Source organism: Gadus morhua, chromosome 14 (assembly GCF_902167405.1).
Source record: "Gadus morhua chromosome 14, gadMor3.0, whole genome shotgun sequence".
Lineage (NCBI taxonomy): Eukaryota > Metazoa > Chordata > Actinopteri > Gadiformes > Gadidae > Gadus > Gadus morhua.
In genome coordinates this window covers 21,849,160-21,876,558 of record NC_044061.1, presented here as the reverse complement: position 1 = coordinate 21,876,558, position 27,399 = coordinate 21,849,160, and the positions used below count along the sequence as shown (strand labels likewise).

Sequence of the window (27,399 nt, the reverse complement as noted above, 5' to 3'; positions counted from 1 at the left end):
AAGACTTTATTTATTTTTAATCATGGCAGACTGAAGAACAAATGTTTATTACACACTGTTATTACAGAATAACTTTTGCTATAAGACCATCTTCAAGTCCCAACTTTGTGCAAGATCGGCTTCTCATTACGCACCGAGATCTAACACACGTCTCTACCCTTGAGGAAATCCTACAATAGGCCTTTGATCACAGCTTTGCCCAAGGAAAAAAATAACATTACAAGATATATCCTCTGGCCATACAAGAAATAGGTTCCCCATGTACAAAGGAAGAGGCATGTATTGCGGCAAGAAAAACTGACGCAGACAGACAACACAACAAATATTTCCCATCAAAGATGTCCCTGAAAGTCAAAGCTTGTTCAATCATTATTTCACGCACACAAGGAAGCTCTCAACTCAAACACTTGAAAACACTTGTTTGTGAAACACCAAGGAAAGCAAAAGTGGTGCAGAATCCCATTCAAAGAGCAAAAAACAACAGTGATATTGCTTTCTGCCAACCCCAACCGGTTCTCCAGAGCCATGCAAATGAGGCCAAATGCTGGTATTGTGAAAAATGTATTGGGGCCCACCTACTGAGTTGCACTTGTTTAATCATGCATTTGTGTTTGTGTGTGTGTGTGTGCGTGTGCGTGTGCGTGTGCGTGTGCGTGTGCGTGTGTGTGTGTGTGTGTGTGTGTGTGTGTGTGTGTATGCCTGTGTGTGGTGTGTGCACTTGTGCTCTAATTCTTGGGAATATGCTAACTTAACTGGCATCCTGGCTTTTATCTTCGGTCTGGGTTCTGTGAGAGAGATAGAGAGGGAGAGACAGTGAGAGAGAGAGAGAGAGAGAGAGAGAGAGAGAGAGAGAGAGAGAGAGAGAGAGAGAGAGAGAGAGAGAGAGAGAGAGAGAGAGAGAGGGAGAGGGAGAGGGAGAGAAGAGGGGGAGGGGGGGTAGATTGAGGAGTCAGCTGCATTTAGAGTTAGCTTGAGGGGGTGAGTTATAGAGATGATGTACGTGTCAGCTAACCTCCGCTGACAGACTCCTGATGCCAGCCCTTCATTATAAATATTTTTAAAGGGGCTCCGACCTTCCGCAGGCCCGTTTGGGACAGGAGCACAGCACTCCCTCACTCTTTGATTTGTGCCTCTCACAAGGCTCTGGCTGTCATAGTGGCTGCTCCTTATTGCGCACATCTTGTCGTCTTTAGTGGGAAGTTTCGCAACAATTAGCATACAGGCTCCATCGTCTTCCGCCTTGCGGATGTCTGATGCGGCGGAGGAGCAACGCTAGACCCGGTTTAATCTTTGGTCTCGTCGACGACTGCGCTAGCAGTTGAGGACACCTCTGAAAAGTCAACTTCTCCTGCCATTAACATACAAAGAGAGACCCAGAGAGGCAAGCAGCTAAACCTATATGCCCTTTCTAGATAAACTTTTGGGGCAGTGAATCGAGTTTGATTAAGGTTGACGCAAATGTGAGTGGTGGGGTGTCAACATATGCAAACGTTGCTGCCGTATTCGTTAAATATACGTATAAGCTACACAATATGTATTTATTTTGAAAAACCTATTTGCATTCTAGATGGAATATCATCCGATGGTTTACAGAGGGAGTCGTTTATGTGCTATAAACACAGTGGTTGACAACAGTAGGAAATATAGACAAGTTGGAGAGTCAAACAACTTTGAAGTAAGCGGTAAACGAACCCTGGTTTGTAAGATGTATATTTTGATGCATATTATTTACTTAAAACTCATTCTCCAAGGATTTGGAGTAAGTCGCTTTGGATAAAAGCAGCTGCGAAATGCCCTGAATGTAAATTTGCCTCTTTTTAGATTCAATATTTTCAGCTCAGTTTCCTGTTAATTATCGTACTATTGTATCATTTTATAGATTAATGTATAAGTTATCGCTAAGATAGCCTGCGCCTAGAGCAATTCAAAGCCAAAACTAAATATTTACTTTTGTCTGATTTCAGCTAAGTAACTAACCTTGTCTGTCTGTCTTAGTCTAAGGAAGTTGAAGAAAGCATCACTTCTTTTGAACGCCATTAGAGACTTTTCTGCACGTCGAAATACACCTCAGACTCGAGCTAAACCCCTCTCCTGTGTATTGGTTCTTGTTGTGGTTTGAGGGTTGGAGAGTTGATTATCTCAGTATTGCATTGTGAAAATGTAAAATGAGAGGGCGAATACACATGAGAATGCAGCGAGTAGAGCCTTCTGTATTACCTGACACAAGGTTGCCGTTGATCATTGTTCTATTGGTGTTGAGGTTCATCACTACTGATGGATTATTCACAGGTCTGGTCCTCATCGTGGCTCGTTTTGTGCTGAACCACGATCAGGACCAAGTGTCATGCAAGTGCAGTTTGCTATCCAGCCAAAGCGATTTGTAGAGGTTGGCTTTAAATTTTAGGGCATGAGACGCTTTTATCCAAGGCGAATTACAACGGTTCATTCACATATTCACAAACAGACTGCATAGTCAACCATGCAAGGCAACAAGGTCAGCAAAGTCTTAAGTAGTAAGCCCAACCCAAAAAATAATGTCAATGCTGAATTATTGTCATTGACAGAAAAGGGGTCAATTGCTAATTAATTGCTCCAAAGATGGTACATGATGTGCCGTCTTCTGGGGTCTTTAAGGACTTATAATGGTCATGCCGTTGTGCAACCATGTTTTGGCTAATGTTTATACCAAGACCCTGCTGACAAGCAGTAAGAAGCTATATTGTTCCGTGTTTTCTTTTCAACCGGGCGTTCCTCCTTTGGTCCAGCCTCAAGCATCCTTCTTACAGTCATGATATCTTTGCATGTTTCAAGTAATTGCAGCACTAAACACTGGAGCCAGCCAGAGGTAGATGTTACATGTCATTACCCCAAACTACTTTGCTTTATTCTTCCAGTTGTCCGTGTTCTCTTTTTAGTGAATTGTGAACAGTTAGACAACGAATGGATTTTAATGGGCAGTCGTGTCTTGGGGGGCTTCTGAAGGAGTGGGAAGAGGGTTGAGAACGTGAGGGTTGGAGAGGCTGTGTGTGAGGAGCAGGTACCATTTGTAGTCGCTACTCCTTAGACAGGTCTCTCATGGATAATGAAACAAGGTGCGGCCATTAAAGTTTAAAAAGATGCGCAGATGAATCGGTTAATTGGCGATTGCATGTCTTACCCAGATTCAGACGGGGTTGTTAAAATCATAGTGACAATAACCTAGCTCCTTTTCCATGCAAGTGAAATACAATTACTTTCCAAATGTCTTCCAATGTATTCCGAATAGACGCTTATTATAAACGAGTGCCAGTTGAAACAATGCACGAATTTGGTTAGTCTACAAACATACCGATAATTCTGCACTACTTTCAGCGTTGGCATCATTAGGCTACCTGTGATGTGACGCAATGATCTTATCAGCTGTTCTGCATGGATTCTGGTTTGCTGGTCTACACAGAGGGTGATCAAATGTTTTTAAGCTCAGTGATGCTACTCTTTACTGCGTTTTGGATAACAAAGAAAATGCATTTATTATAATAGATCAAAGCAGGGATAAAGGTGAAAGAAGGGCAAAAGGGAAAGGCCACACACAGGAAATAGGGGACAACTAGTTAGTTGGCCTACAAGGGTACATAGTCCCCACTGAGGTGAGAGATTGTATTCACTTCCGTAGTACATACATAGGTTTAATATTAGTGTGCAGTCTGTCGTTTTCTTTGGCAGTACAATCGTGCCATTGCATTATTCCCATTTTCTTTGCAGCATATTTATATTCACCTGTGTTTGACATTTTCAGGAGTGAAGAAGAAATTGCTAGGGGCCAAACGCGAGGCCTATGAAGATGGATCAAAAGTGTGTCAAACCACATGTTGTAGTGCTGCAGCTCCTCAATAGGAGATGTTAAGGTACAACACACACACACACACACACACACACACACACACACACACACACACACACACACACACACACACACACACACACACACACACACACACACACACACACAAACACACACATCTACACACTACATCTTACAACTCCATAGTGCCATAAATGTTCCTTGGCTCAATTATGCGTGTGTTTGTTGGTTTGTTGTTAACTGAACGGTTAGCAAAGATGCACACACCCACACAAACGGTTGCCTTGACATACTGAACTGTCAACTTTGCTATTCGTTCCACATATTATGCAAATATTGTAAGCTCATTCTGTATGCTTTATTATGATTTATTTTGTATATATTGATGTTGATTAGGAGAAATAGCTTTTTGCTACCTTTTTCCTTTGTATTATCATTGAAATAGGTGCAAAATAATACAATTATTAAAACCATTCTTTTTTTTACACATTGACACATTTACACATTATACAAGTTAACTTGACTGGGCAGCAGAAGCGTTTGCTCTGCTCTCATCTTCTCCACTTGTCTCATCTCCTCCTCTCCCCTCCTGTCCACGAATTGTTTTGTTGTACCTGTTATATATCTGACGGTAATTTATGACACAAAAAATAAAAATGTCCCTCTGGAACGGACGTTTTATTATCTAATGTGAGGATCTACACGCTAACAGAAAGCGCAGCCCCTGTATCAGCCTTTTATATTACCCTTCTCCTCACAGACGAATGATCTATTTTCTCTTCCCCTAATCCTAACCTCTCTAGTCCTCTGCTCTCCTCTCTCAATGAATTATTATTACATTCTGATAAAATGCAAATTGAGCCGGCCTGATGGTGTGTGTTTTTGATGGAAGAGCACAAATCACGTGGAGACATGGGACTTTTTTAATTTTCCTGATGAATGTGATGCTTCAGGAGCCGAGGGGATTGATGATAGGCTGTAATGACGTGTTGAGGCTGGAGACCCCCCGCTCCGTGGCGGCAGGGGGCTGCTTTATACACACAAACACGTCCCCTTCACCTCATGCAGTTGTGCCAACCGCCTGGCTGGCTGTGTGTGTACTTAGACGGGGGTGAACTGTGTATGAATATGGGAAACTGAAGGATAAAAATTGGACCGGTTTCACTGCACACTACCCTCTGTCATCGATGGATAAACATCTATTAGGATATTGGCCCCTATATCATATTAAATTGTAGAAGAAAGATGTAAGACGGTCTCGCTCAACCTTTAAGGGTTATTTGATGATCTCATAGAAGCCGAACAGAACCAGAAGTTCATCTTAGAGGGTTTCAGTCCAAGTTTGTTCTTAGTGGAACTAAGCTTTTAGTTCCACTGTGCAGATAGAAAAACATGTATGCTTTTGCAGCCCTCTCCCTCTGTATCAATAAAACGAGTCTATAAAAACAACCTAATAAAATATGGTATTCATTTCAATGAGTACCTGAGACATGATACGTATTCATCCCATGACAACAATAACTATTTATGTATTTGACTGCACAATAAATAAGAACCTAGTTAATGTACAGAACTGGAGGCTGTGTATATAGGGACTGCTGGGGTGTGCGCATGCATTATGTGGGAGAGGAGCATGCTGCTGTATTTGTCTTGAAGAGGACCACCCCCACCTTAACTCCATTCTAAAGCTTAGTAAGCAGCGGCGCGATGAAGAGTAATGGCCTCTATTCATTATCAGGCCGGTTGGTTTTCATTTACTCTTGGCTCCGACAATCAAACAGAGCAGCTGCCAAGGTGATGAAGTGACGGGACGCCCAGAGGTCGCCCAATAGTTTAAGTGATAAATTAAATACTATTAAATCTAATACTATTATCAACGCTCAACTCTCTGCACTTTCACTCTCCCCTCTGACACACACACACACACACACAGTACACAAAGTACACATGCACACATGCAAGCACACACGCACACACATTCATGCACGCACACATGCATACACACACACACACAGACACGTGCACATACTTACATGTGTTCAAATAATATTCATACGTTGGCATAAACTGCTTGCACACAAACAAGCAGGGCCGTCGTACACAATCCCACCATGCATTTTGTTGACAGAGAGGATTTCAAACCTGGTCCACCGTTGCCTCTGCAGGACAAAACACATATTAGTATAATAAAATGAGCATATTAACACACACTCCATCTGAGCCAAGATAGCCACCTCTGCATTAGTTCTCCATATAGGGAGCAGACACACTTAGAAGCTCAAAACTAATAGCAAGGCAAGGATGAAAAAAATGAAAATAAATGCCTGACCTCTGTATAGTGGGCTCAATTTAAATGCTGTGATGTCTCATTGAATTAGTATGACAGTGTGAAAGACAAACCTCTCGTGCTAATGTTGATGAGGCAGACAGGCAGTACTGCTGATTGAACTGATATAATTAGAATAATATTGCGTCCAAAGCTAATAACAAGTGAGGGAAATAAATAACGGAGAAAACCTAATAGCCACCACGCTAAAATGCTCCATTTGAAATATGCTATGGCACATTTTCCCTGAGCTCATGGCTGCTGATGATCTGGATATGGATGTCATATTCATATTCGTTGTGAAGGCTACTTTGCTCTCCACTCGAAGAGCGGCGCACTTTTCATCTTAATTATTAATCTGGGGAAATAGGCCTCCATGCATAAAGACCGCGGAAATGGCGTTTCCCTGCGGATGCCGAGTTAGCGCATGAATTAATTTAGTTGATAAATGGTATGGAGCCACCTCATGAGAACAATATGAAAAGCCTTGAACACACCAGACCGGCACACACACACACACACGGGGGTCCCCCGCAAAACGTCCTGACCACGCCCCTATATGGGGGTGGAACCCCACAGAGGACATTACAATAGTGTAGGCTACTTGGATGACCACTAGTTTGTATGCACTCATTTCGAGTTCAAGAAGCCTTATAGTTTTAGACCTGGCGAGTCATTATTTTGCTATCCCTGATCAACCTAAACTTATTATTGGATCAACCCCCTGGATGTATATTTTGTTTGGCACTGCTCATACTGGAAGTAAATGTTTTCAATTTGCTATTTCACTGAAGGAATTACATGAAATATAAATAATCAGATCTGCTTTATATTTAATACGTGCCCATATTGAATGTGATTCTGGTTTACAGTGTGCCATTCAACTATTACATACATTTAATCAGTTAAAAACATATATAATCATGATATTACGGAACCAATTAAGTTAATTAATGAAATCATGAAAAAGAAAACTGGTAAATACAACCATCTGGCACATATTCATGAATAGTCCTGAATATAGCGTGGGCGTATAGCAACAGGCACTGTTTACCGGCACAGCTCAAACCAGCTCATATTCAGTAAATAAGTTAAAGAAAGAAAGAAATTAAAGTGCTTCGAGTCGTGTTTGGAACGGGCCTCGCCTGTTACCAACACGACTCGAGGCACTTTCATTCCTTTATTTAGCTTCTAGTATGATCTTCTCGCATCAGGACTGATGGGGATCTATCGCCTGATGGGCCGCGCGCAATCCGTCTGCGGGCACACAGACGCACCCAGACCCGGGACACTCCATTACATCCGTCGACTGTTTCCTGCATCTAATATACATTTGAATCTATCAACACTGTGCATTTTGATCACGGCGTAATGGTCATGGATGATAGCACAGCGATAGAGAGAGGGGGGCGGATGATGGCACCGGCAGAGTCAGAGGCGATGGAGATGGAGAATAACGCCGTCGCTAAAAAGGGAAAAGGCGAAGCGGCGGGGAAAACTAGGCCTGGTCTTATTCTGATTTTGAATTATCACAGCGGAAAGCCTACGCTGCGCATAGGCATAGCTGGACAACTTTACCCCGGCTGTTAATATATCTGTTCCACCGGGATGATGGTCGGTGCACACATATAGCATCGTTGAATTGTTCCGGCGCGTCTCGCTCCAGCGCATACATTAACCTGCCCCGCCGCCGTGGCTGCTAACGCGGCGACCCGGCGGGACCTGACGAGATTAGAGCCCCGCTGATCACGGAACGACACGCGCTCTCCAGACCCGCGGGCCGCGCGCCGCGGTGGGGGAGCACGTTTCCAATCTAGTCGCGTGGGGGGGGGGGGGGGGGGGGGGGGGGGGGGGGGGGGGGGGGGGGGGGGGGGGGGGGGGAGGGAGACGCTGCTCTCAAATGTCAATTTGCATTGTAAAACACAAAGCTCTGTGAGAAACAATAAACACACCGCCGAACGAACCAAAAAAAAAAATGCCATTCTCCTTTTAAGCACTACAAGGGAATTGAAGATTAAAGAGATGAAACTTTAGCTTTTATGTCCTAAGCGCTTTGCTAATTAGGCGGGTAGAAAGAAAGAAAAAATAAGCAGCAGCGCGCTGCTGAGGACGAATTCATTTTGGGATGAGGGAGATTTTTAATCGCGCCGGAATAAAAATAGGACTGGTGCAAAAAAAAAAAAAGATGACAATATCCCCCTGGGGAGAGAGAGAGCAGCTCTTCATTATGTGTCATTGGAGATGATGCAAGCGGCGTGTGCAGACGTTGAGAACTGCAAGCTCTTCATCTGCTTTCCATATGCTGGGAGAGAGTAAATGGGCTCTCGGAGCGAGGGGGCCTGCACCGCACTGCTGTAATGGAGGAGCGCATGTATAATTTATAGACTCGGCGCGTCCCCCAAGTTAATTTCGCCCCAGGCCGTGTTTATTTCTGCTTTGTACTTTGTTTAAAGCCATTTGTTGACAACTCTTGAGCATGTCAAACTATCACCGCTAATAATTGCTTAAGGAGCTGGAACTTTCGCAAATGTTGGTTCCAGCACAAAACATGCTCGTCGCCCTCCTCCTGAAAGCCTCCTCTCGCATGAATGTTTGATTCCTCCTCCAGTGTGAGCGAAGCCCTGCCTCTGTAATTCAAAGCCATCGCTGTAAGAAAAACAATAAAACAGAATAATGGAGCGAGCTCTTCCGAGAGCGTTTGCCGCTTTCGTCTCTCTCTCATTTTTCATGTTCTGTGAGGCAGAAAATGTCAAGTGTTGCTCTTTTCTTCTGTCTTTTTCCTTTTCCCTTTTTTTGATTAGTTGAGTTTCTTTTTTCCTTCTCATACTCTCGTTTCCCCCTTTTTCCTCATTGACCTGAGAATCCTAAAGAGGCTTATGGTTGGTTTGGAATATGTTATGCTGCTGAGGAAGATGAATGTGGAAGTGAAGCGCGTGGCCCGGGGCAGTATCTACCTATATCTCTCTCGGGTCAAAGCGTTCGTCTTCAGATCTTAGCGCAGCCACACTCACGTGGCGCTGGGAAGTTGATTAATCCCAATTAGATGGGCTGTCACTTTTCATAGCGCGCGAGGGGGCGGCGGCGCAGAAGGTGCGCGTGGGGGCGGGCGCGGCGCGCGGGAAGCAGAGGGGACGAGGGTCCCTAGTCATCTCGATAGGGCGCGAGCTCTACCTGGAGAAGATATGGCGCCAAAAAACCGCCAGAGAGAGAGAGAGAGAGAGAGAGAGAGAGAGAGAGAGAGAGAGAGAGAGAGAGAGAGAGAGAGAGAGAGAGAGAGAGAGAGAGAGAGAGAGGGTGTGTGTGTGTGTGTGTGTGTGTGTGTGTGTGTGTGTGTGTGTGTGCGCGCGCGCGCGCGTGTGCGCGTGCGTCTGCGTGCGTGTGTGTGTGTGTGTGTGTGTGTGTGTGTGTGTGTGTGTGTGTGTTGGTGTTTGGGGGGGGGGGGGGGGGACTTCCTCCATATCTCCCTGGATGTTATCTTCCCTCAGCCTCTCACTCGTCTTGCTCAGTCTGTCTGTTCTTGTAAGGAATTATAACGGTTTGACTGACAGCTATCTTGGGGGTTGGGGTCTCTCTGGTGTGCAGCATGGCAGGAAGGGAGAAGTCTCTCCTCGGGGGGCTGGGGTCCTCCGGTGTACAGCGGTGGATCACACGCTGCAGAGGAAGATCTGAATCCTGTGCTGATTGTCTGTCAAGCTGCAGAGCGTCTAGCAAGATGTGTCAGAATGACTTCAAACGGAGCGCTGCGTTAATCTTTATACAGTGAGTGTAAATGTGTGATAAAGTATCCTACTCACTGAACACGGACCCGTTCTCGCAATCCATTGAATTTCGGAGTAGGCCTACAATGTGAAATAAAAACATTTAGGGATACGGGAATGAGGTTTGTGGCGTGGAGGGGGTGGGGCCAGGTGGTGGGCGTCACTTGTTGTATGTTCTGCGCTATCAGACGGCTGGTCTGTGCGTTGATTAGCTCCTACTAAATGTTTAGATTCAGGTATAGAAAAACCGCCAACCGGAGGAGCATTATGGATGGGATTGGTGACGTGAAGTCTGCCCGTCAGGTCAATTAGTGTTTGACCCAAATTGCTCAGTGATATTTCTTCCTTGTTTCCGGTTGTACAAGAAAAGCGTCAGCCTTATATTGACTGTTCATACGTTTTAATACAATAATGAAAAATAATAAAAGAATTACACTAATCATTTTATTGTCTCTTCTTTATTCTTTTTTGGTCAGCCTATATCTAAAGCCTATATACATAGGCCGACTAGGCCTGTTCACATAAAGATACACACATTTCTACACATTAAGAAAAAGCAAAAACAAATTCCTGTCATCGTCTTTTTTTACCACACTCATACATACCTTTGTTTACTTCAACTGCAGATGGTTTCCCAACAAGCAACTTCAAACACACGTTGAAGACATCCTTCTTGACTCAGAGGAGAAACATGTTGTTTATCTAAGCTGCAATCTTTCTATTGTTTTCTCCCAACTAGCGTAGCGTGCAGCTTGTAATGGCACGGGGCTCATCTTTAATGTTCACTGTGTCTGTTGGCACTGCAAGGTGGTAAACAACACTGTTTTTGTCACTTGGAAAAGAGTAACACTGTCTTTAAATAACAGTCTATTAAATATTAAATATTTATACTGCTCCTCTGCTGTGAGAGGGAAGTGTAGTGTCAACTAAATGTTTGCCCCTTTTCTATGCAACAATATAGCAAATACAACGGCTCTGATTGATGTGGTTTGTACCACTTGAAACATAGAACTACATTCACATACAAATATAGATGCCAGCCAGTCACACAGACTTACAGACATACTTATAGACTTACAGACAGACTTACAGACTTACAGACAGATTTACCAACAGACTCAGAGACAGATTTACAGACAGACTTACAGACAGACTTACAGATAGACTTACTGACAGACTTACAGACAGAATTAGCGAAAGAGATACAGATAAATGGATAGATGGATGGATAGGACAGACAAAAGGAAAAGGGACATTTGGTCTGAATCCACTTAAAAGAGAAGGTGGCCAGGTTTTATGAGCAAACAGCACTTTAGTAAATGAGGCCAACACCATGAGCTGCTGCTGATGGATCTGAAAGGGAGCGAGAGCATCTCATTTGGCTGTGTGGACCTCTGTTATCGCTGCCATCATCAGATTAATACCTCCACTCTGGACCAGTGCAGCCATTTAGCCATGGGTTAATTAAACATTTACATATAGATGCCTGCCTATCTATTGTACCGGGATATAATTTATACCATCAATATGCACTTTAATCAGAAACTATGTGAGTGCATATGTTAGCGTGCTACATGCTAATTGGCACCATGCTGACATTGGAGCACTGAGAGAGAGAAAGAGAAAGATATATATATATATATATAGAGAGAGAGAGAGAGAGAGAAAGAGAAAGAGAGATATATATATAGAGAGATAGACAGACAGAGAGAGAGAGAGAGAGAGAGAGAGAGAGAGAGAGAGAGAGAGAGAGAGAGAGAGAGAGAGAGAGAGAGAGAGAGAGAGAGAGAGAGAGAGAGAGAGAGAGAGAGAGAGAGAGGGAGAGAGAGAGAGATGCAGTCCTGAAGTTGGGCTTTATAACTTTGTTATACTTTGTTGATTTAAATGAGTCTTTTTGGCTTGGAGAATGGTTTAAAATGATGAAAATAAACATTGAGATATGATCAGACTTACTGCTTACTCAGAAAGACGTAATAGTACACTAGAAGAAACCTCAAAGACTGGGATAACTGGATAGAGATAATGATTCAAAACCTGCAATGAATTGACTTACGGTTATCGTTAGGGGCAGTGGGGTCAGGTGTGAGGGGAGAGACATTGGGGTGGGGGCTATGGCAGAGGGGTTCCATGTGAATATTATTTGTCATTTAGTGACACAAGGCATAGAGAGAGATAGATGCTGCTGCCTTAATGACGGTGAAGAGGTCATTTCAACACTGGAGCGCTTGAAAAATATACAAATAATAAAATATAATGACGAAAAACATTGACACAAATAAATACTGATGATGTGCATGCAATACATATTGACTGGATGAAGAGAATAAGGCACCAGATGCCCAAAAAACATTACACATTCAATGTAATTAAACCTATAATTAACAAACAACAAACAATACAAATATAATGCTAAAAAATGACCAGTATTGAGTATATTGATTAAAGAGTATAGAGAAGATTCTAATCTATTCAATACGATTTTAGTTTTTTGTTTGGCGCCCTTTTGGATAATTAATGCCTTCAGGGTCTGGAGGATTGGCAGACTGAGAGACCTGCTCAGGTTGGGCTGTGCACGTGTGGAGAAGTGGAGGAATGAGCAGAATCTTTCTTCTCCACGACTATATCCAATGGTCGCTCAAGTAACTTGCGCAGTTACTACTTTATTAATTCTTCCTTTCAATATAAAGACTGATTTATTACCATTTGGAAGAATTAAAATGCACATGAAGATTCAAATTGAAACTTAAAGCTTCTGTCTTGTTAAATTCTTTATGCATTTTGACAAAAAGGTGAGTTCACTGAATGACAGGGAGCCTGTCTATTATAAGTATCTGACAACTGGATGGTTTTGTACTTCGATCAATAAGTAACAGGCGGGACAAAAGCTCATCCTACCAATGAGATGACAGCAGAGCAGAGCAAAGTGTGCAGCAAAAATAAATGCATAAATTGATCTATTGATCTTATTGTTTGTTTGATAACCTCTTTGTGTAATGGCAGTGGCACTATCCAACTATTTTCTTTTCAAAGTAGAGCTGATTCTAGACTGTTAGTCTGGAAGGATGTGAAAGGTCAGAAAAAAACGTCTACATTTCAGTAGCAGAAACCATTAAGGATGGTCAGAGAAAAGTAGAAGGTAAACTTTGTCGACAGCAGCTGTTATATCAATATTCAAGCTGGGGAGAATTCTGTCCGGTACTCTGCAGTTCTTTTTTGCTGTTATGCTAAATTGAATGGTTCCGCATTTCTTCTTTCATTCGCATCATTCACATGGTTCTTCAGTTCTGTTTATCAGTCAAATGCTTCAAGAGTCTCTTCATCAGTGCCGGTTTTGTCATGACCTGATGTGATCAGACAGAACGGAGCAATCCATCTCCAAAGAGAGAGATGATATTATATGAATTACTGTATACTATGAGTTAATATTTGAGCATATAGGCAAACAAAAAAACATTTTTGTTTGCTGAGGTACAAAGAAGTACCAGGCTTTACAAAACATGATAACCAACAACTTTACTGTGTGTGTGTGTGTGTGTGTGTGTGTGTGTGTGTGTGTGTGTGTGTGTGTGTGTGTGTGTGTGTGTGTGTGTGTGTGTGTGTGTGTGTGTGTGTGTGTGTGTGTGTCTGTGTACGTCTGCGTGCATGTGTGTGTTCACACTAGGGACTTTTGACAATGAAGATGAATAGGATTTAAAGAGCCGGTGTGCTCTCTGTTTGTCCTTCCAGTGTATGGCTCCCGTGGGGCCGTGTTAAGAAACATTATGACAACTAAAACAATAGATCCAACTCATCCCCACCGGGACCCCAAACAAACACCGACAACTTTCCTGTCACCCCCCGCCCAGATCCACCCCTCCCAACCACGCCCCAAACCCATTCACCTCCTCACCATCCCGTCCTTGACCCCCACCTCTCAAACTCATCACTGAGGTGTTTTGAAATCACAACAAGATCTTCCAGACGTCACGTGTCCAGACAGTGTACTGTATGTGCACACGCACAATGATGCTGGCTTTTGAAAACAACACAGGCTTGTGCTTTTTTCTGTAAACATCATCACTGCTCGGCAGTTGCGCCCCATTAAAAGGTAAAGTGCTGTTTGAGCGTTGCTTAACAGAGAGTGGATGCAACTCCTCAAGTTTTCCCTCAATAAACAACAAGCCCAATGAAACAGACTGCTTGAGTAGGGGCTTAGTGTTATTTATGTCTCCCCACCGTGGGTATTTAATGTAGCATGTTATGGTACTTGGGCTTTTATCACTTGACTTAATTGTCTTTTTGTCCTTTGTTTTCTTTGCGAAGCAGCCAGCTGACATTAAACAGGGCTGCTGATGAGGGCTGCCCTCACAACACTACAAACACCATCGAGCTAACCGCTAGTGTGGCACAAATGTCTTTATTGTCTACTCGATGTTGGCTTTGGTCTGATGTGATCAGAATATATTTACAGTATTTACATTTTGTGTTTGTATTTGTATGTTTTTTGAAAGTTTGATAGTTGGATAACTTGAAGATCAATGTAAATATGTTTTGATTGTAATTACCAGACCACACTATAGATAGTTCATTCAGATACATTAACCACAACACACCATATGTAGTAGATTCAATGTTTTCCTTAGAAAATTGTGTGTGTGTGTGTGTATTCATGTGTGTGTGCTTGTGTGTTTTTCAATGTGTGCGCACGTGTGTGTGTGTGTGTGTGTGCATAATGAGGTGTGCGTGTGTATACAGGGTTGTGTGTGTGTGTGTGTTTGTGGGTGTGTGTGTGTGTGTGTGTGTGTGTGTGTGTGTGTGTGTGTGTGTGTGTGTGTGTGTGTGCGTGTGCATAAATAGGCCTAAGCATGTGTCTCAACAGGGGGTGTAATTAGTGACGGAGGATTGTGACAGTTGGAGGCGCAAGAGACGAGAAAGTTGTTGTCTTTGTTTTTATCCCCCCCCCCCACAGCAGCCCCCCCCTCTCCATATAAGCCTCCGCACCAGATTTGCTAAGACTGTGTACTCTATTAATCAGCCACAGGAAGATAAATATGGCATGTTGAATAAATGAGATGGTACTTAGCCCGAGGTGACGACAGGCCATTGAAGTGGGTAGGTCCTACGGGGAGAGTGGGCACCAGGCCACCTGTCACCCCCCCTGGGCGAGTTGGTCTCTTCACAGTGGGCCAGCATACTCCTCCTCCAGGACCCGCTAACCCTCGCTCAACAGACACAGAGACGGGCGGCTTAGAAAATAATTACATCGGAGAAAAAATAACGATGGCAGAAAACGAGGCCACTGTTTTTGTTTCATTGTCTTTGTCCAAATTAAATTTGTTGCCAACAAGCGCCAGCAAAATTCTATTGAATAATTGCGTACATTTTTTAGAATCCGATATTTGCATCATTTAGGTATGCCTATTTTCTATTATTATCATTGCTATTATCCTTATTATTGTTATTATTATTATTGTTGTTATTATTATTATTATTATCTAAGTCATATTTCATTAGACACACAGTACTATGGATATTTGCAAAAAAAAAAACAGAAAAAGTACAGATTTAAAACCATTATTTAAATTAAATGCTTGTCAAGTGACATGACCGGCAGTGAACACCAAATAATTTTTTTGCAGATTTAATATGTTGTACTCAATATGTAATCAAGTTTTATTTCATTGCATTTTTAACCTGTGTGTGGCATCAGTTTAATCCCACCAGGAATCGTTTTTTCCTCCTGTCTCCCTGCGCTCCCTGGTGTAACTCTAAACGGAGAACAAAGAGCGAGAGAGAGAGAGAGAGGGCGCATGAGGGGAGAGGAGGGGAGAGGGATGGGAGGGGGAGGTCCGGAGGAATATGTGGGAGGGGGTGTGTGTGGGGGGGTGTGGGGGGGGGGGGGGGGTGTCTCAGAGAGAGTCTTGCCATCTCTGTCTCTGTGTCTCTGCGGTATTGTCACACGAAACCTAATTATGATTAATCACACACCTGCAAAGACTCCTCTGGCAGTGTTTAACGCAGACAGCGCATGCTAAACACTATCACTGTGGCATCTGACAGCAGGGAGGGTGGGGGGGGGGCAAAAAAAAAAGGCAAATCAATAAATGCTTTCAAAGTATAGCATTTTAAGGTAAATTGTGTTTACACAATCTCTAATTAGAGACAGTAATTAGAGATAGTATAATAGAGACAGTATCTAGTGATATGATAATAGAGACAATAGCTAGTGATAGTATAATAGAGACAGTATCTAGATATAGTTTAATAGAGACAGTATGTACTGATAGTATAATAAAGACAGGATGATATTAGAATAGAGACAGTATGATGGTAGAATAGAGACTCTATCTATTGATAGTAAAATAGAGACAGAATGATAGTAGAATAGAGACCGTATGTAGTGATAATATAATAGATGCAGCATGTACTGATAGTCTAATAGAGAAGAGACAGTATCTAGTGATACAATAAAAGAGACAGTATCTAGTGATCATATAATAGAGACCGTATACTGATAGTAGAATAGAGACAGTATGTACTGATAATAAAAGAGACAGTATCTAGTGATCATATAATAGAGACCGTATGTACTGATAGCAGAATAGAGACAGTATGTACTGATAATAAAAGAGACAGTATCTAGTGATCATATAATAGAGACCGTATGTACTGATAGTAGAATAGAGACAGTATGTACTGATAATATAAGAGACAGTATCTAGTGATCATATAATAGAGACAGTATGTACTGATAGTATAACAGAGATGTATGGAAGGGTGTATACGTTTGTAAACATGTAGAGAAGACAAGGACCGCTCGTCCAGGATGCCCGTGGTTACCGTAGTTACCGCGGAGGGTGGATCTGAGGCAAAACGCCGTCGCCTGGTTTACCGTTGGTCTGTCACGGATGGAGTAAGGGCCTAAGAAGACCTATCCAATCTTAATCTTTTCTGCATGCTAAGCAGAGCATTGCACCCACCCCTCTGTCTGCCCCCCCCCCCCATCCCTCCCCCATCCCTCCCCCCCTCCTCCCAGCTAGATTGTTATAAATGCTGTTTATGGTCTTGCTATGACAACTGTGAAGGGCATTGCAAAGAATTTATCACAGGATTATTCTCTCAATGTGTGAATACGTTATGGGATTGTAAATGACCCTGGGTAATAAAAGGGGATCGCCCGGCGAGAGAATAAGGCATTATTAATACGACTGCGCCCGGGTGCCTCTCAGACAGGAGCCCCCCTCTCTTGGAGTCATCGTGCACGCATGTTTGTTCAGTCTTTCCATCCCAGTGGCCTCCATGGACAGCCGCTGGTGCTCGTGTCCTGAGGAGAGCCGCTGTCTTGTCGACACTTGACTTCCCCCAGCAGTAAAAAAACATTTATCATCAGGATGATAATAGCTATTTTTCCCCTGAACATGATGTGTTAAACACAAATACCTTCTGGTTGTACTAAAGGGTTTGTGTACTGTAGAGGCAAAATCCCAATGACAAATGTACTCCAAGTCGTTCGTCTTTTCAACACAAGGCAGCCTACTAGTTTCACTGTATTTGTACAGTTCTCTTCAAAGGAGTTCTTCTAGATGCTGACTACGAACCGGGAGCAGACGTGCTCTGTGATAGGGTGAAAATAGGTCAGCAAAGCCCTGAAATGGGTCTTGCCAAGTTTGTAGCATTTGTAAAGAAGCTGCGGTGCCAGGAGAACAAAGCCTATGTTTGACTTGGTGTCTCCAGCATATGGCAAGAGAAAGGCCTAGCCCACTGGCCTGGGGGGGGGCACTTCATAACTTCTCTCTTTACCAGCTCCAAGAGAGAGCAGTGAACTTTAGATCTAATTTAGCTAGATTTTTGAATATGCTGATATTTTTCTGTGTTTCCCATCTTACTGACTGTATTTGTATTTTTATCCTTAGCAGAGCGAGAGAGAGAGAGAGAGAGAGAGAGAGAGAGAGAGAGAGAGAGAGAGAGAGAGAGAGAGAGCGAGAGAGAGAGAGAGAGAGAGAGAGAGAGAGAGAGAGAGAGAGAGAGAGAGAGAGAGAGAGAGAGAGAGAGAGAGAGAGAGAGAGAGAGAGAGAGAGAGCATGGTAGTCTTGTATAAATAAATACGACGTGATGAGGAAAGGTTGCTATCCATCCCTAAACCCATTATGTGCGTCTGTACTGGCCACGTGATTCTGTTGATGTAAAAACCATGTGTATTGACAGAGAGAACACAACATTATCAATGATAAATGCCAAACATGTTCATTATGAATGGCTCAAGCCACCAACTCTTTTGAAAGAGACGAGTGTACGCTGAAAGCTAGAACTTAAAGCACGACCTCTGGAGATTTTCCTCACTCAATCCAGTCCAATGCTACAAATGCTCAAAGCTCATCATCAATATTTCATGGCGTGAGGAGAACAGACAGCAGGCCTTCCGGCGCACAGACACAACTCCGAGACGCTGCCTCGCTTTTCTGGAAAACCATAAACAAATCATAATGAAAAGATATAGAAGACATAATGATTAGGACACATCTATATCCCCCCTCCTCCCTCCTCCCGCCCTCCTTCTGCTTGATAAATAATAATTCAATAAATCGTTGCTGTAAATCAAAATGGGCTGCATTGAGCAGAAGTGCCGCTTGCCATGGCTTGATAAGTTCTGATGCACCAGCGCACTGCCACTTATTTCTTTTGGAGGAAACGACGTATCCTGGGGATGAATGGAGGACGCTTTCAATTGTCTTTACGTGTATGTGACAAGCGTGGGTCCATCTTACTTTCACTGTTCAGGCGTGCAGGGAGACAGAGCCCCCCCCCCCCCCCCCCCCCCCCCCCCTTTTCTCTCACGCGCCTGGTTTACAGCCACACTAAAACGAGGAAGGATTAGTGCCTCTGAAATTGGGGCTGTTATTGAAATACCGGTCCCATATATGTCAGCGAAGACGTAGCGTTATCTTTTCCAATGCTGAGATATATTTTATCATAATCAGCGGAGGCCGAGCGGGCTTGTACACATCATTGGCTTTTCCTGCTCAGTTAGATTGTGAAGGTCAGAGTTCCTCAGCCTGTTTAACTTAGAAGAATTATTACATGCCACGAGCTGACCCCATTTATTCAGTCTGTCTGTCGCCCTGTCAGTGATGGCACGACAGAATATGTCGTTTTCTCTTGCTTTCACACTTCACAGGACAAGACGTTGTATGAAGAGGAGATGGACATTTCAGTCTTAATGGAATACAGAAGTAATAGAGCCGCAATAACAAAAGGATGAGCAAAATGCAGCTTTGCAAAATTTCTTGGAGGACGCTGTTATGCTAACATATGCTGTCAACGTTATGTTTTACAGTCAATTAAGGCTTAGTGCAGTTTGCTGATCCAAAGTTCATTGCTTTTATATAAAATAAATATAGCTGTCTTCCTCTCTATACATATTCACTATTTTTGTATTAACAAAACGGAGGGCAGAGGGGGATATATTTCTAGACTTAATATATGTGTCTCAACCCTATATTCAGAAGAAGTGAGTATAGGTTGATCCTATCTGCTTCTACTTGCAACCTAGTTAAGTCTAATGTGCTGCAATCTCTCTGGAATATTTCAAAGCTTAATTAGTTCAAATTAGCAAAGCAAAAAAGCTGACTCTGTCAGCACAGTTTAACAACTAAACAAATTATCTTTTGTCACTAGAATCCACATTTGCTGAATAATGATTTATTTTGCGCTAACCACTCTGAAATACAATGTAAAGAAGTTTGTTTTTTAATGTTTGTGCCCATTAGCTAAGAACTAATGAATCTCCTTTGCCAGCCCAATTAGACGAGTAGTTATATCACATTAAAAGTAGCTAACAACAACTTAAAGTAAGCGCTTGGGTGAGAAGTGGCCTTACTGTAACAGAAACCGGCTCCAAATCATGACGAGGGCCGCCCAATGTATGGGATGTGTTGCGTTGAGGCTCCCAGTGGACATTACGTCTACCGGTCTAGAAAAGCTTGCCGTCCAGCCTCGCCACTAGAGGGAGAGAGGTTCCACAATCCACGACCCTCCAAGCCTTTTCAAAGTGATTAGACACATGTAACTGGGCCTTCAACTCCCACTGTTGGATTAATAACACAAATAATTGTAATTTGGTTATTGTTGATATTGTTATTAACAATATTATAAATCGAAAGAAGCTGTAGTTAAATAACAATTGAACAAGATGTAATACCTGAGGTATAGGCATACCGTTACATTCCAATTATATTCTATTCTGCCAAGTCAAAAATAAGAAATATGTTTCTGATGTCAATAATTGGTCATTTAATTTATTCCTGAATTGATTATATTAGTATAGATTTCATTTTATTTGTATGACTATAACATGAATTACATTAAATGAATCACACTTCTTTGCAAAGCGAAAATTCAACATGGACGATGCAACTAAAAAACAACATACAAATCCCACCATTGTGGGGGCAGGAAAGTAGACTGCATTAGTATCACCAATGCTGTTATTTTCAATTATCACAATATTACATTTCTTGAACTATTACCAATAAAACGGCTATTACTATATCACTTTCTATAAGTATAAGTATGTCAATTAAAATGACTGTAAAATGATTGTACTAGTGTTACTAGTACTGTTAGATTACCAGCCTCATTTTACAATTACTACTTACTACTATTACTTTTACTATTGCTATTACTATTAATGTCCCATTACTCTATCTGTACTATTGCTTTTACTATTTCTATCCCCATTATGTTACTATTGCTATTAATTGACCCTTGACATGGGTCTCCATGGGTACTGTAACACAAAACATTACATGGTTTTCCATGGGACTGGTAACACACACCTTTACACATGTCTCCATGGGAATGGTAACACACACCTTTACACAGGTCTCCATGGGAATGGTAACACACACCTTTACACAGACAGGTCTCCATGGGAATGGTAACACACACCTTAACACGGGTCTCCATGGGACTGGTAACACACACCTTTACACAGGTCGCCATGGGAATGGCAACACACACCTTTACACGGGTCACCATGGGAATGGTAACACACAACTTCACATGGGTCGCCATGGTAACAGTTACACAGGCCTTTCCACCTGTTATGAGTCGAGTCAACACAAAAGGGGACATTTCCATTGTCGGGCAACACTTGATGACTCTCCATCCACCGTTTAAATTGTTTTGAAGTCTTTAAGGAGGGCCGTCTGACAGAGCTGGCTACCCAAGAAAAGATTTGTGACCACAAACGTGGTTCCCCCCCCCTTTCCCCAACTCCTCCCTCCCTCCCTCCCCCCCCCCGCCCCCCCCCCCCCCCGCTCCTCCAACTGCTTTCAAAACACACACACAAAAGCCAAGAAGAATTGTCCAGGATATGGGGAGGCACAGACCCCCCTCCGACCTCTCACAGCCTACCCCCACACACACACACACACACCTCTCCACCCATGTGTGTGTGTGGTCCCTTCCTTTAGGAGGGCAGTGCTGTGGCAGGGCACGGTGGGGGGAGACGTCAGCCAAACGATCTGCGCTCCAAGGCAGGACATTGAGGATAAAACCACACAGGGCACAGACCAAGAGACGCATTCACTCAGACACTCGTATTCAAGCGCAGGGCATCCATCAACTCAAACCGCCCTGCGTGGCTGAATGAGGCCTGGCAGCCTGGTGTTTATTTTGTCAAAACAAAGCTGTGCTCCCACTCGTGCAATAAATGACTTCACGGACAATCATCACTAACTCTCCCTCTCTCTCTCTCTTTCTTCAGTTTCCGTTTTTTGTATCTTTCTTTTATTGGGTGGATTTTGTGTTGAACATATGCTTTTTGCTAGAGTTTGACACTGCATTTGGGATTTATTTTACTTTCTAACATTTTTTTTCCGAGTGCCTCATTTTACAAATGATCTAATGCAAATGTAATGATCTCCTTTCTACTAATATCTTTGGCCAGACGTCCCCTCTCAGAGTAGGAATGCTTTTGTGTAGCCCCCGTGTTGAAGTGGTCCTTGCTTCACTTACCCTCTGAATGGAACCCTATCATTAAATAACACAAGTTGTGTTTAAACAATGTTGACAATTAAAAAGGTCTCACAAGTACAATATATTCTGAATTAATAGCACGCATAAAACAATGCGCTTCCTTTTCTCAATCCAACTCAACCCTTACCCTTTCACTCTTCAGGAACTGAAATAACAAGAGGGATCCCCCCACCCCACCCCCACCCCCCCTTCTCTCTTTCAGGGTGAGGAAAAGGGAGATTGAATCAGATCTAATCTTCTCCTTGTACATTTCAATGTCCGTTGGCTCGCCGGAGGGGAGATGATCCTTGTTGCTTAATAATGGTTCCAGGTGCAGAGACAGTGGCCATGTCTAACTGGTTCACGGTGGGCTCGTAAACCAATGAAAGGGGCCCACCCTTTGAAAGCCCATTGCCTATACCAGGCCGGTGACTTGTGGTCACTGGGCCAAACAGTTTTCCAGCCCACCACGTAAATCCAGACCTATACGCCTTCCCGTCGCAGCAGTCTCTCAGAGCAAGGTGTGGGAAGCGCACTGGAGCGCGTCGAGGCCCCCGGGACAATCATTTAGTGCATACAATCTAAGCCTTGCAGTGTGTGTGTGTGTGTGTGTGTATGTGCTTGTGTGTGTGTGTGTGTGTGTGTGTCTGCGTGTGATGGTAAGGTTTATCTTTTGCACCTGTCGTAAGTGTATGATGTGCAGGCCTGTGCATGTATCGATCAAGCGATGTGTGTGTGTGTGTGTGTGTGTGTGTGTGTGCTTGTGTGTGTGTGTGTGTGTGTGTGTGTGTGTGTGTGTGTGTGTGTGTGTGTGTGTGTGTGTGTGTGTGTGTGTGTGTGTGTTTGTGTGTGTGTGTGTGTGTGTGTGTGTGTGTGTGTGTGAACGTTCTCTCCTCAACCCCGTGAGAATCTTTCCGTTGGCGGTAAAGCTCTATGTCCCCCCTCTAGCCACTTTGTAGTCTCACAGATCTCATCAGACAAGCTCAAATCCGGGCTAACGGGATGTTTCATTTTCGTTAGGTTCCATTCCAGTTTCCGGCCCAGTTGAAAGTAGTGTTGTGTAGTTTCCCTCCAGAAGTTTGGCTTTAATTGTCAAACTCGTGGATCCGAGGTGAGCGACGGTGAAACAGAGGAACAAGCCGTAACACTGCACTCCTGAGGGCTGATTGAGACTTAATGGACAGTCCCCCCCCCCCCCCTCACCCCCCCCCCCCCCCCCCCCACCAGATCAGTGCTGTGGCCTCTCACCTATGGACGAACTTTGACCTCGTGACCTCCCCGACATTCTCCCAGGGGGTTAATAAGGCTGTCTAAGAAACCAGCATCAAAGAAGGTGTGAAGAGTCATTATTTCTCAAAGTCAACAAAAATGTGATTTCATCAGCGTGTTGATTGCCTCTGTCCCCCGGCGTGACTGAATGATGGGACGCCGTGGCGTCGGTCTGGCTCAAAGCGATCCACGTCACCTCCAGCAAACATTTTCTCTCGCTCTTTACTTTTATCACCTTACCTATCACCTCAGCCTCTTATTTCAAACTCTGTTCGCTGTTCTACTCAAACAAAACCGCCCGCAGCCGTAGAGCAGCTGAAGCCGGATCAATCAACGCCAGCTCACGTCACTCCCATCCCAAAAAAAAAGGCCTCTAGATTTCTTGTCGTTTTTCTGGTGAGGCAGCCATTGCTCCAACAGGATGTGCTCTCACACCCTGGAGGGCTGATCTATGGAAGAATGGCGTGAATGTGACACGATGTGGCGTTCTATACGGACTGGTTAGGTTATTGTTTCATTTATTTGTTCAAACTATTAAGACAGAGGTCTTCTCTCGCCCCTGTCAGCTAAATGGATCACAAGCCCTGGCAAGCTCTCTGTCTGTCTGTGTCCCAGTAGCCGACCCAGCTCTGCAAAGAAGTGACACAATCTGTTGCCATGCGGTTTGAATAAATCATCTCATTCAGCTGGAGGTGAAGCTGTTTGATTTCACGTGTGACCCAAATAACATTCAACACACACAAACACTCTGTCATGAGTTTGTGCGTGTGTCTGTGTATCTACGTGTGTGTGTGTGTGTGTGTGTGTGTGTGTGTGTGTGTGTGTGTGTGTGTGTGTGTGTGTGTGTGTGTGCGTGTGCGTGCATGTGCGCACGTGTGTTTGTGCAGGCCAGCAAATGCTCAGTGTATTTGTGTCAAGGAATCACGGAGAAGCAAAACAAAGAATCTAGCTGTTCATCTTGCAGACCCCCGACCACACAATCACCATCCATCATTGGCGTGTCACTGTGACTTTGTAATCTGCCGGCCCAGCCCCTCGAGCCAGTGTGAAGTTGACTTTGACGTGTAGACCTTGCCTTCTTTTGTTTGTTATTTGGATGCTTATTTGCACTTGTTGGAGGGGCTGGCTGCTAGCACAGCGGTAGCTTCCTCCCCGGCTTGTATGACAATTAGCTATGGGGAGCAGGGGTGGAGCAGCGCAGGAGCTCTGCTGTGTTTGGGAATTGAGGAAAGGAAGAAGGAGGGGGGGGGGGGGGGGGCAGGGGGGGTAGGGGGTGGGGGGTTTGAGGGGGGGGGGGGGGGCACTTTTATTGCCAATGAATTAGTGTCGTTTTCTTTTCACACGCCCACTGCCCTCCTCATTCTGCCTCTCCTCTTCCACACTAAATAGTTTAGAAGCAGTCCGCCCCTCCCTTCAACAGTGCACCTGTACGGCTGGGGGAGGGTTAGAGGACCAGCAGCTAAGTCATAAACTCAATCACAAGACTTGATGTGTTCCTAGGTGGTACATAGGACAACGCACACAAATACAATTTGTAATCAATTATAATGGATGGATCAATAATACATGGATAGAATAGAATTTATGAGACAAAGGAATTTTTTGGATTCATATCTGAAGTGACTTTCAATTTAGGATGTTTCAAAGTAAAAAATGTCCCGAAAATGTTTGAGACATCCAAAGCTGTTTAGCAGCTGTTGTTGACTTAGCATTATCACTATTCTTCCTAAGTGCTAAGCTGAAATATTGAAGGGGCTTTCACTGCTCTCCTATCTGCATGTCTTGAAACTGCAAAGGTTAACTTTGACATGTTGTTGATAGCCAAAGTGGTGCGATGCAACTTGCCTAACAACACTGCCAAGTGCCTCTTGTCCAACATGACAGTAATCAGTTGTCTATGTTAAACCAATGTCTACGTTAAACCAATCAATGTCTCCTAATGCATATTGTTGTTTTGTGCTCATATTGTGCTGTCATACACCTGCAATGGGCGTGTTGAATTATTTGGTGCGACCGGTTTGCTTTTCATTCTTTCATTCTACCTTTGGACAGGTAACCTTACATGTTTATCCAAACCTCCCCGTGCCTCCACCCCCCCACCCCACAGGCCCAAGTTGGATGGGTCTGTGTCTCCTTTCATGGATTATTGATGACTGTAAGGTTTATTTCCTTACATGTGGTTTCATCAGGCCCCCCAGTAGTCATTCATCAATGTAAATAACCATGGTGTTGTGTGCTTGTAATGGTACGGCCTGTGCATTGGGTGTCATCATCTCTGAATGGCTGGTAGTGGGAGCGCAGGGCCCAGTGATTGCTCATTAGCTGGCACCTCCAAACGACTGGCTGCATGTATGGTGAATGGGAGCCTTAATTAGCGGGTGTTTTGCATCGAAATCCAGGACACCTCAGTGTCAGGCCTCTCCCCGAAGTCTCTAATTAACAAACACTAACTGAATGGCTGAGAACATGATTAATTGCCGCCAAACAAAGGCGGGTTACCTGCGTTGAAGAAGGCTGACGCCGGCAACTGCTCATTTTTTGCACACTGTCTCCCGAGAAACCCCTTTGAGATGGTCTGTTCCCTTAAATGTTGTGTTCTTCCTTAATTGCGTGCGTCCGTGCTCGCTGGAGTGGAACTATAGTATGACATCACAACCTATTTGTTGCACCCTTTCGTCAAATAACTGTCCTCCAGGAACGGGAATTGCTGCTTTACCAACATAGTCTGTGAACACACTTTAGGACATAAAATAAACTTACTGTATTTGGCAAGGATCAGCGTAATCTTCACAAGAGAACTATGTGGTGGTATAGGGTTTCAGGAGTTGCAAAGATATGGGCATTATTAAGGTAATATTTGAAATGATCCTATTATCCTCCTATTCAAGACAAATATTATTTCATTCTCGGATGCATTGGTTTTCTTGCTTAATAGCTTTTCTTTGACACTAAATATCACAATACAACATGAACCTTAATTGAATCAAAAATACTGAGGGATTTTATAGGGGAAAATATTGTTTGCAAAATAGATGAACAGATGTTTCCTGCCATGCACTAAGCCGTGCAGTGACCGACGAGATTGAGCCAATGAGGAAACACTATCTATTCTCTTTCAGAGGCAGGCGCAATCAACTCGAAACATAGATTCTCACAGCCATTTCTAACAAATTACACTCGGATAATAGTCGTTAAATGCAGCACCTTTAACCTACAGAAAACATTCTACATGTGGTTTATTGATGGAGGTTTCCTCAATCGACTTTCAAAATCAAAATCAAACAATGAACGAAGGCGTGATGAGATTTTAGAATCTTCATAGATTGGCTTAGATCAATCATAGTAATTATAAAACCAATAGAAGGCATTTAAAACCACGTAAATGTGATTTTATAACTTATAATTGACTATTGCTTTATGACTAATTCAATTATCACTCAATAGATTAGATGATATAATAACCACCTATGACCACCATAATGTTTTGTATAGTAGTGGCTGTTTCCTCTGGTGCCCCACTGACCCAACAGATGGGAAGGTGTTTTTCCTCGTAAGACTTCCTTAACATGCCTGGGGTAAATGTCCTAGCCCAGCTGGAATGCTGCAAGGCGTATTCCTTAGTCCCCACTTGTTCTGAGCGCTAATCTACGACATCTCATCCATCTGTAGATGATTTTGGCACCTCTGGTTCTGTTAGCGCCTTTGAAGTGCAGTAGCAAGTGTTAGTTTATGGTTGTGTAGCAAAGATAAGATTCCAAGGCAGGTAATAAATACAGCTGTCACACAATAGCTGGAGGGTAAAACAAAGAGGAGTAGTAGTAGACAAAAATCAATTGAACGGTCTTACATATTATGTTAACAACTGTTACTAATCCCATTGAGAGTAACTAGCTCAGTTAATGCCAAGTAACATATTCTCATCTTGTTTTTGTCTTTTTGTAACAATAAAGTTGCATTATTTGAGCAGGCCACCCAATTACACAAACAATGCATGCATTCAGAAGCTAGACTCCTGAGGACTTCAAAAAAGTCCCACCAGACAAGAGAAAACATGAATGCAGACAGATGATCCCCCCATGTTTCAATAGTAATTAAACTAGGGTCCACACCCATAGGTTGACTGGGGTCAGAAGTGTGAACTGGCAAAGTTGGATAATGTTCTACTTTACTTGTGTTGCAACTGTCATCTCTGGAGCCAAAGAAATTAT

At 43.4% G+C, this 27,399-nt stretch overlaps 1 long non-coding RNA gene across 1 annotated transcript; it reads left to right on the top strand.

Annotated features, from left to right (window-relative positions):
- Nucleotides 1–3,263: 3,263 nt before the first annotated feature.
- LOC115558917 (uncharacterized) lies at nt 3,264–10,367 on the top strand. Its single transcript, XR_003979383.1, has 2 exons — nt 3,264–3,884; nt 9,750–10,367. It is a non-coding gene; the product is annotated as an uncharacterized LOC115558917 (long non-coding RNA).
- The last annotated feature ends 17,032 nt before the right edge of the window (nt 10,368–27,399 follow it).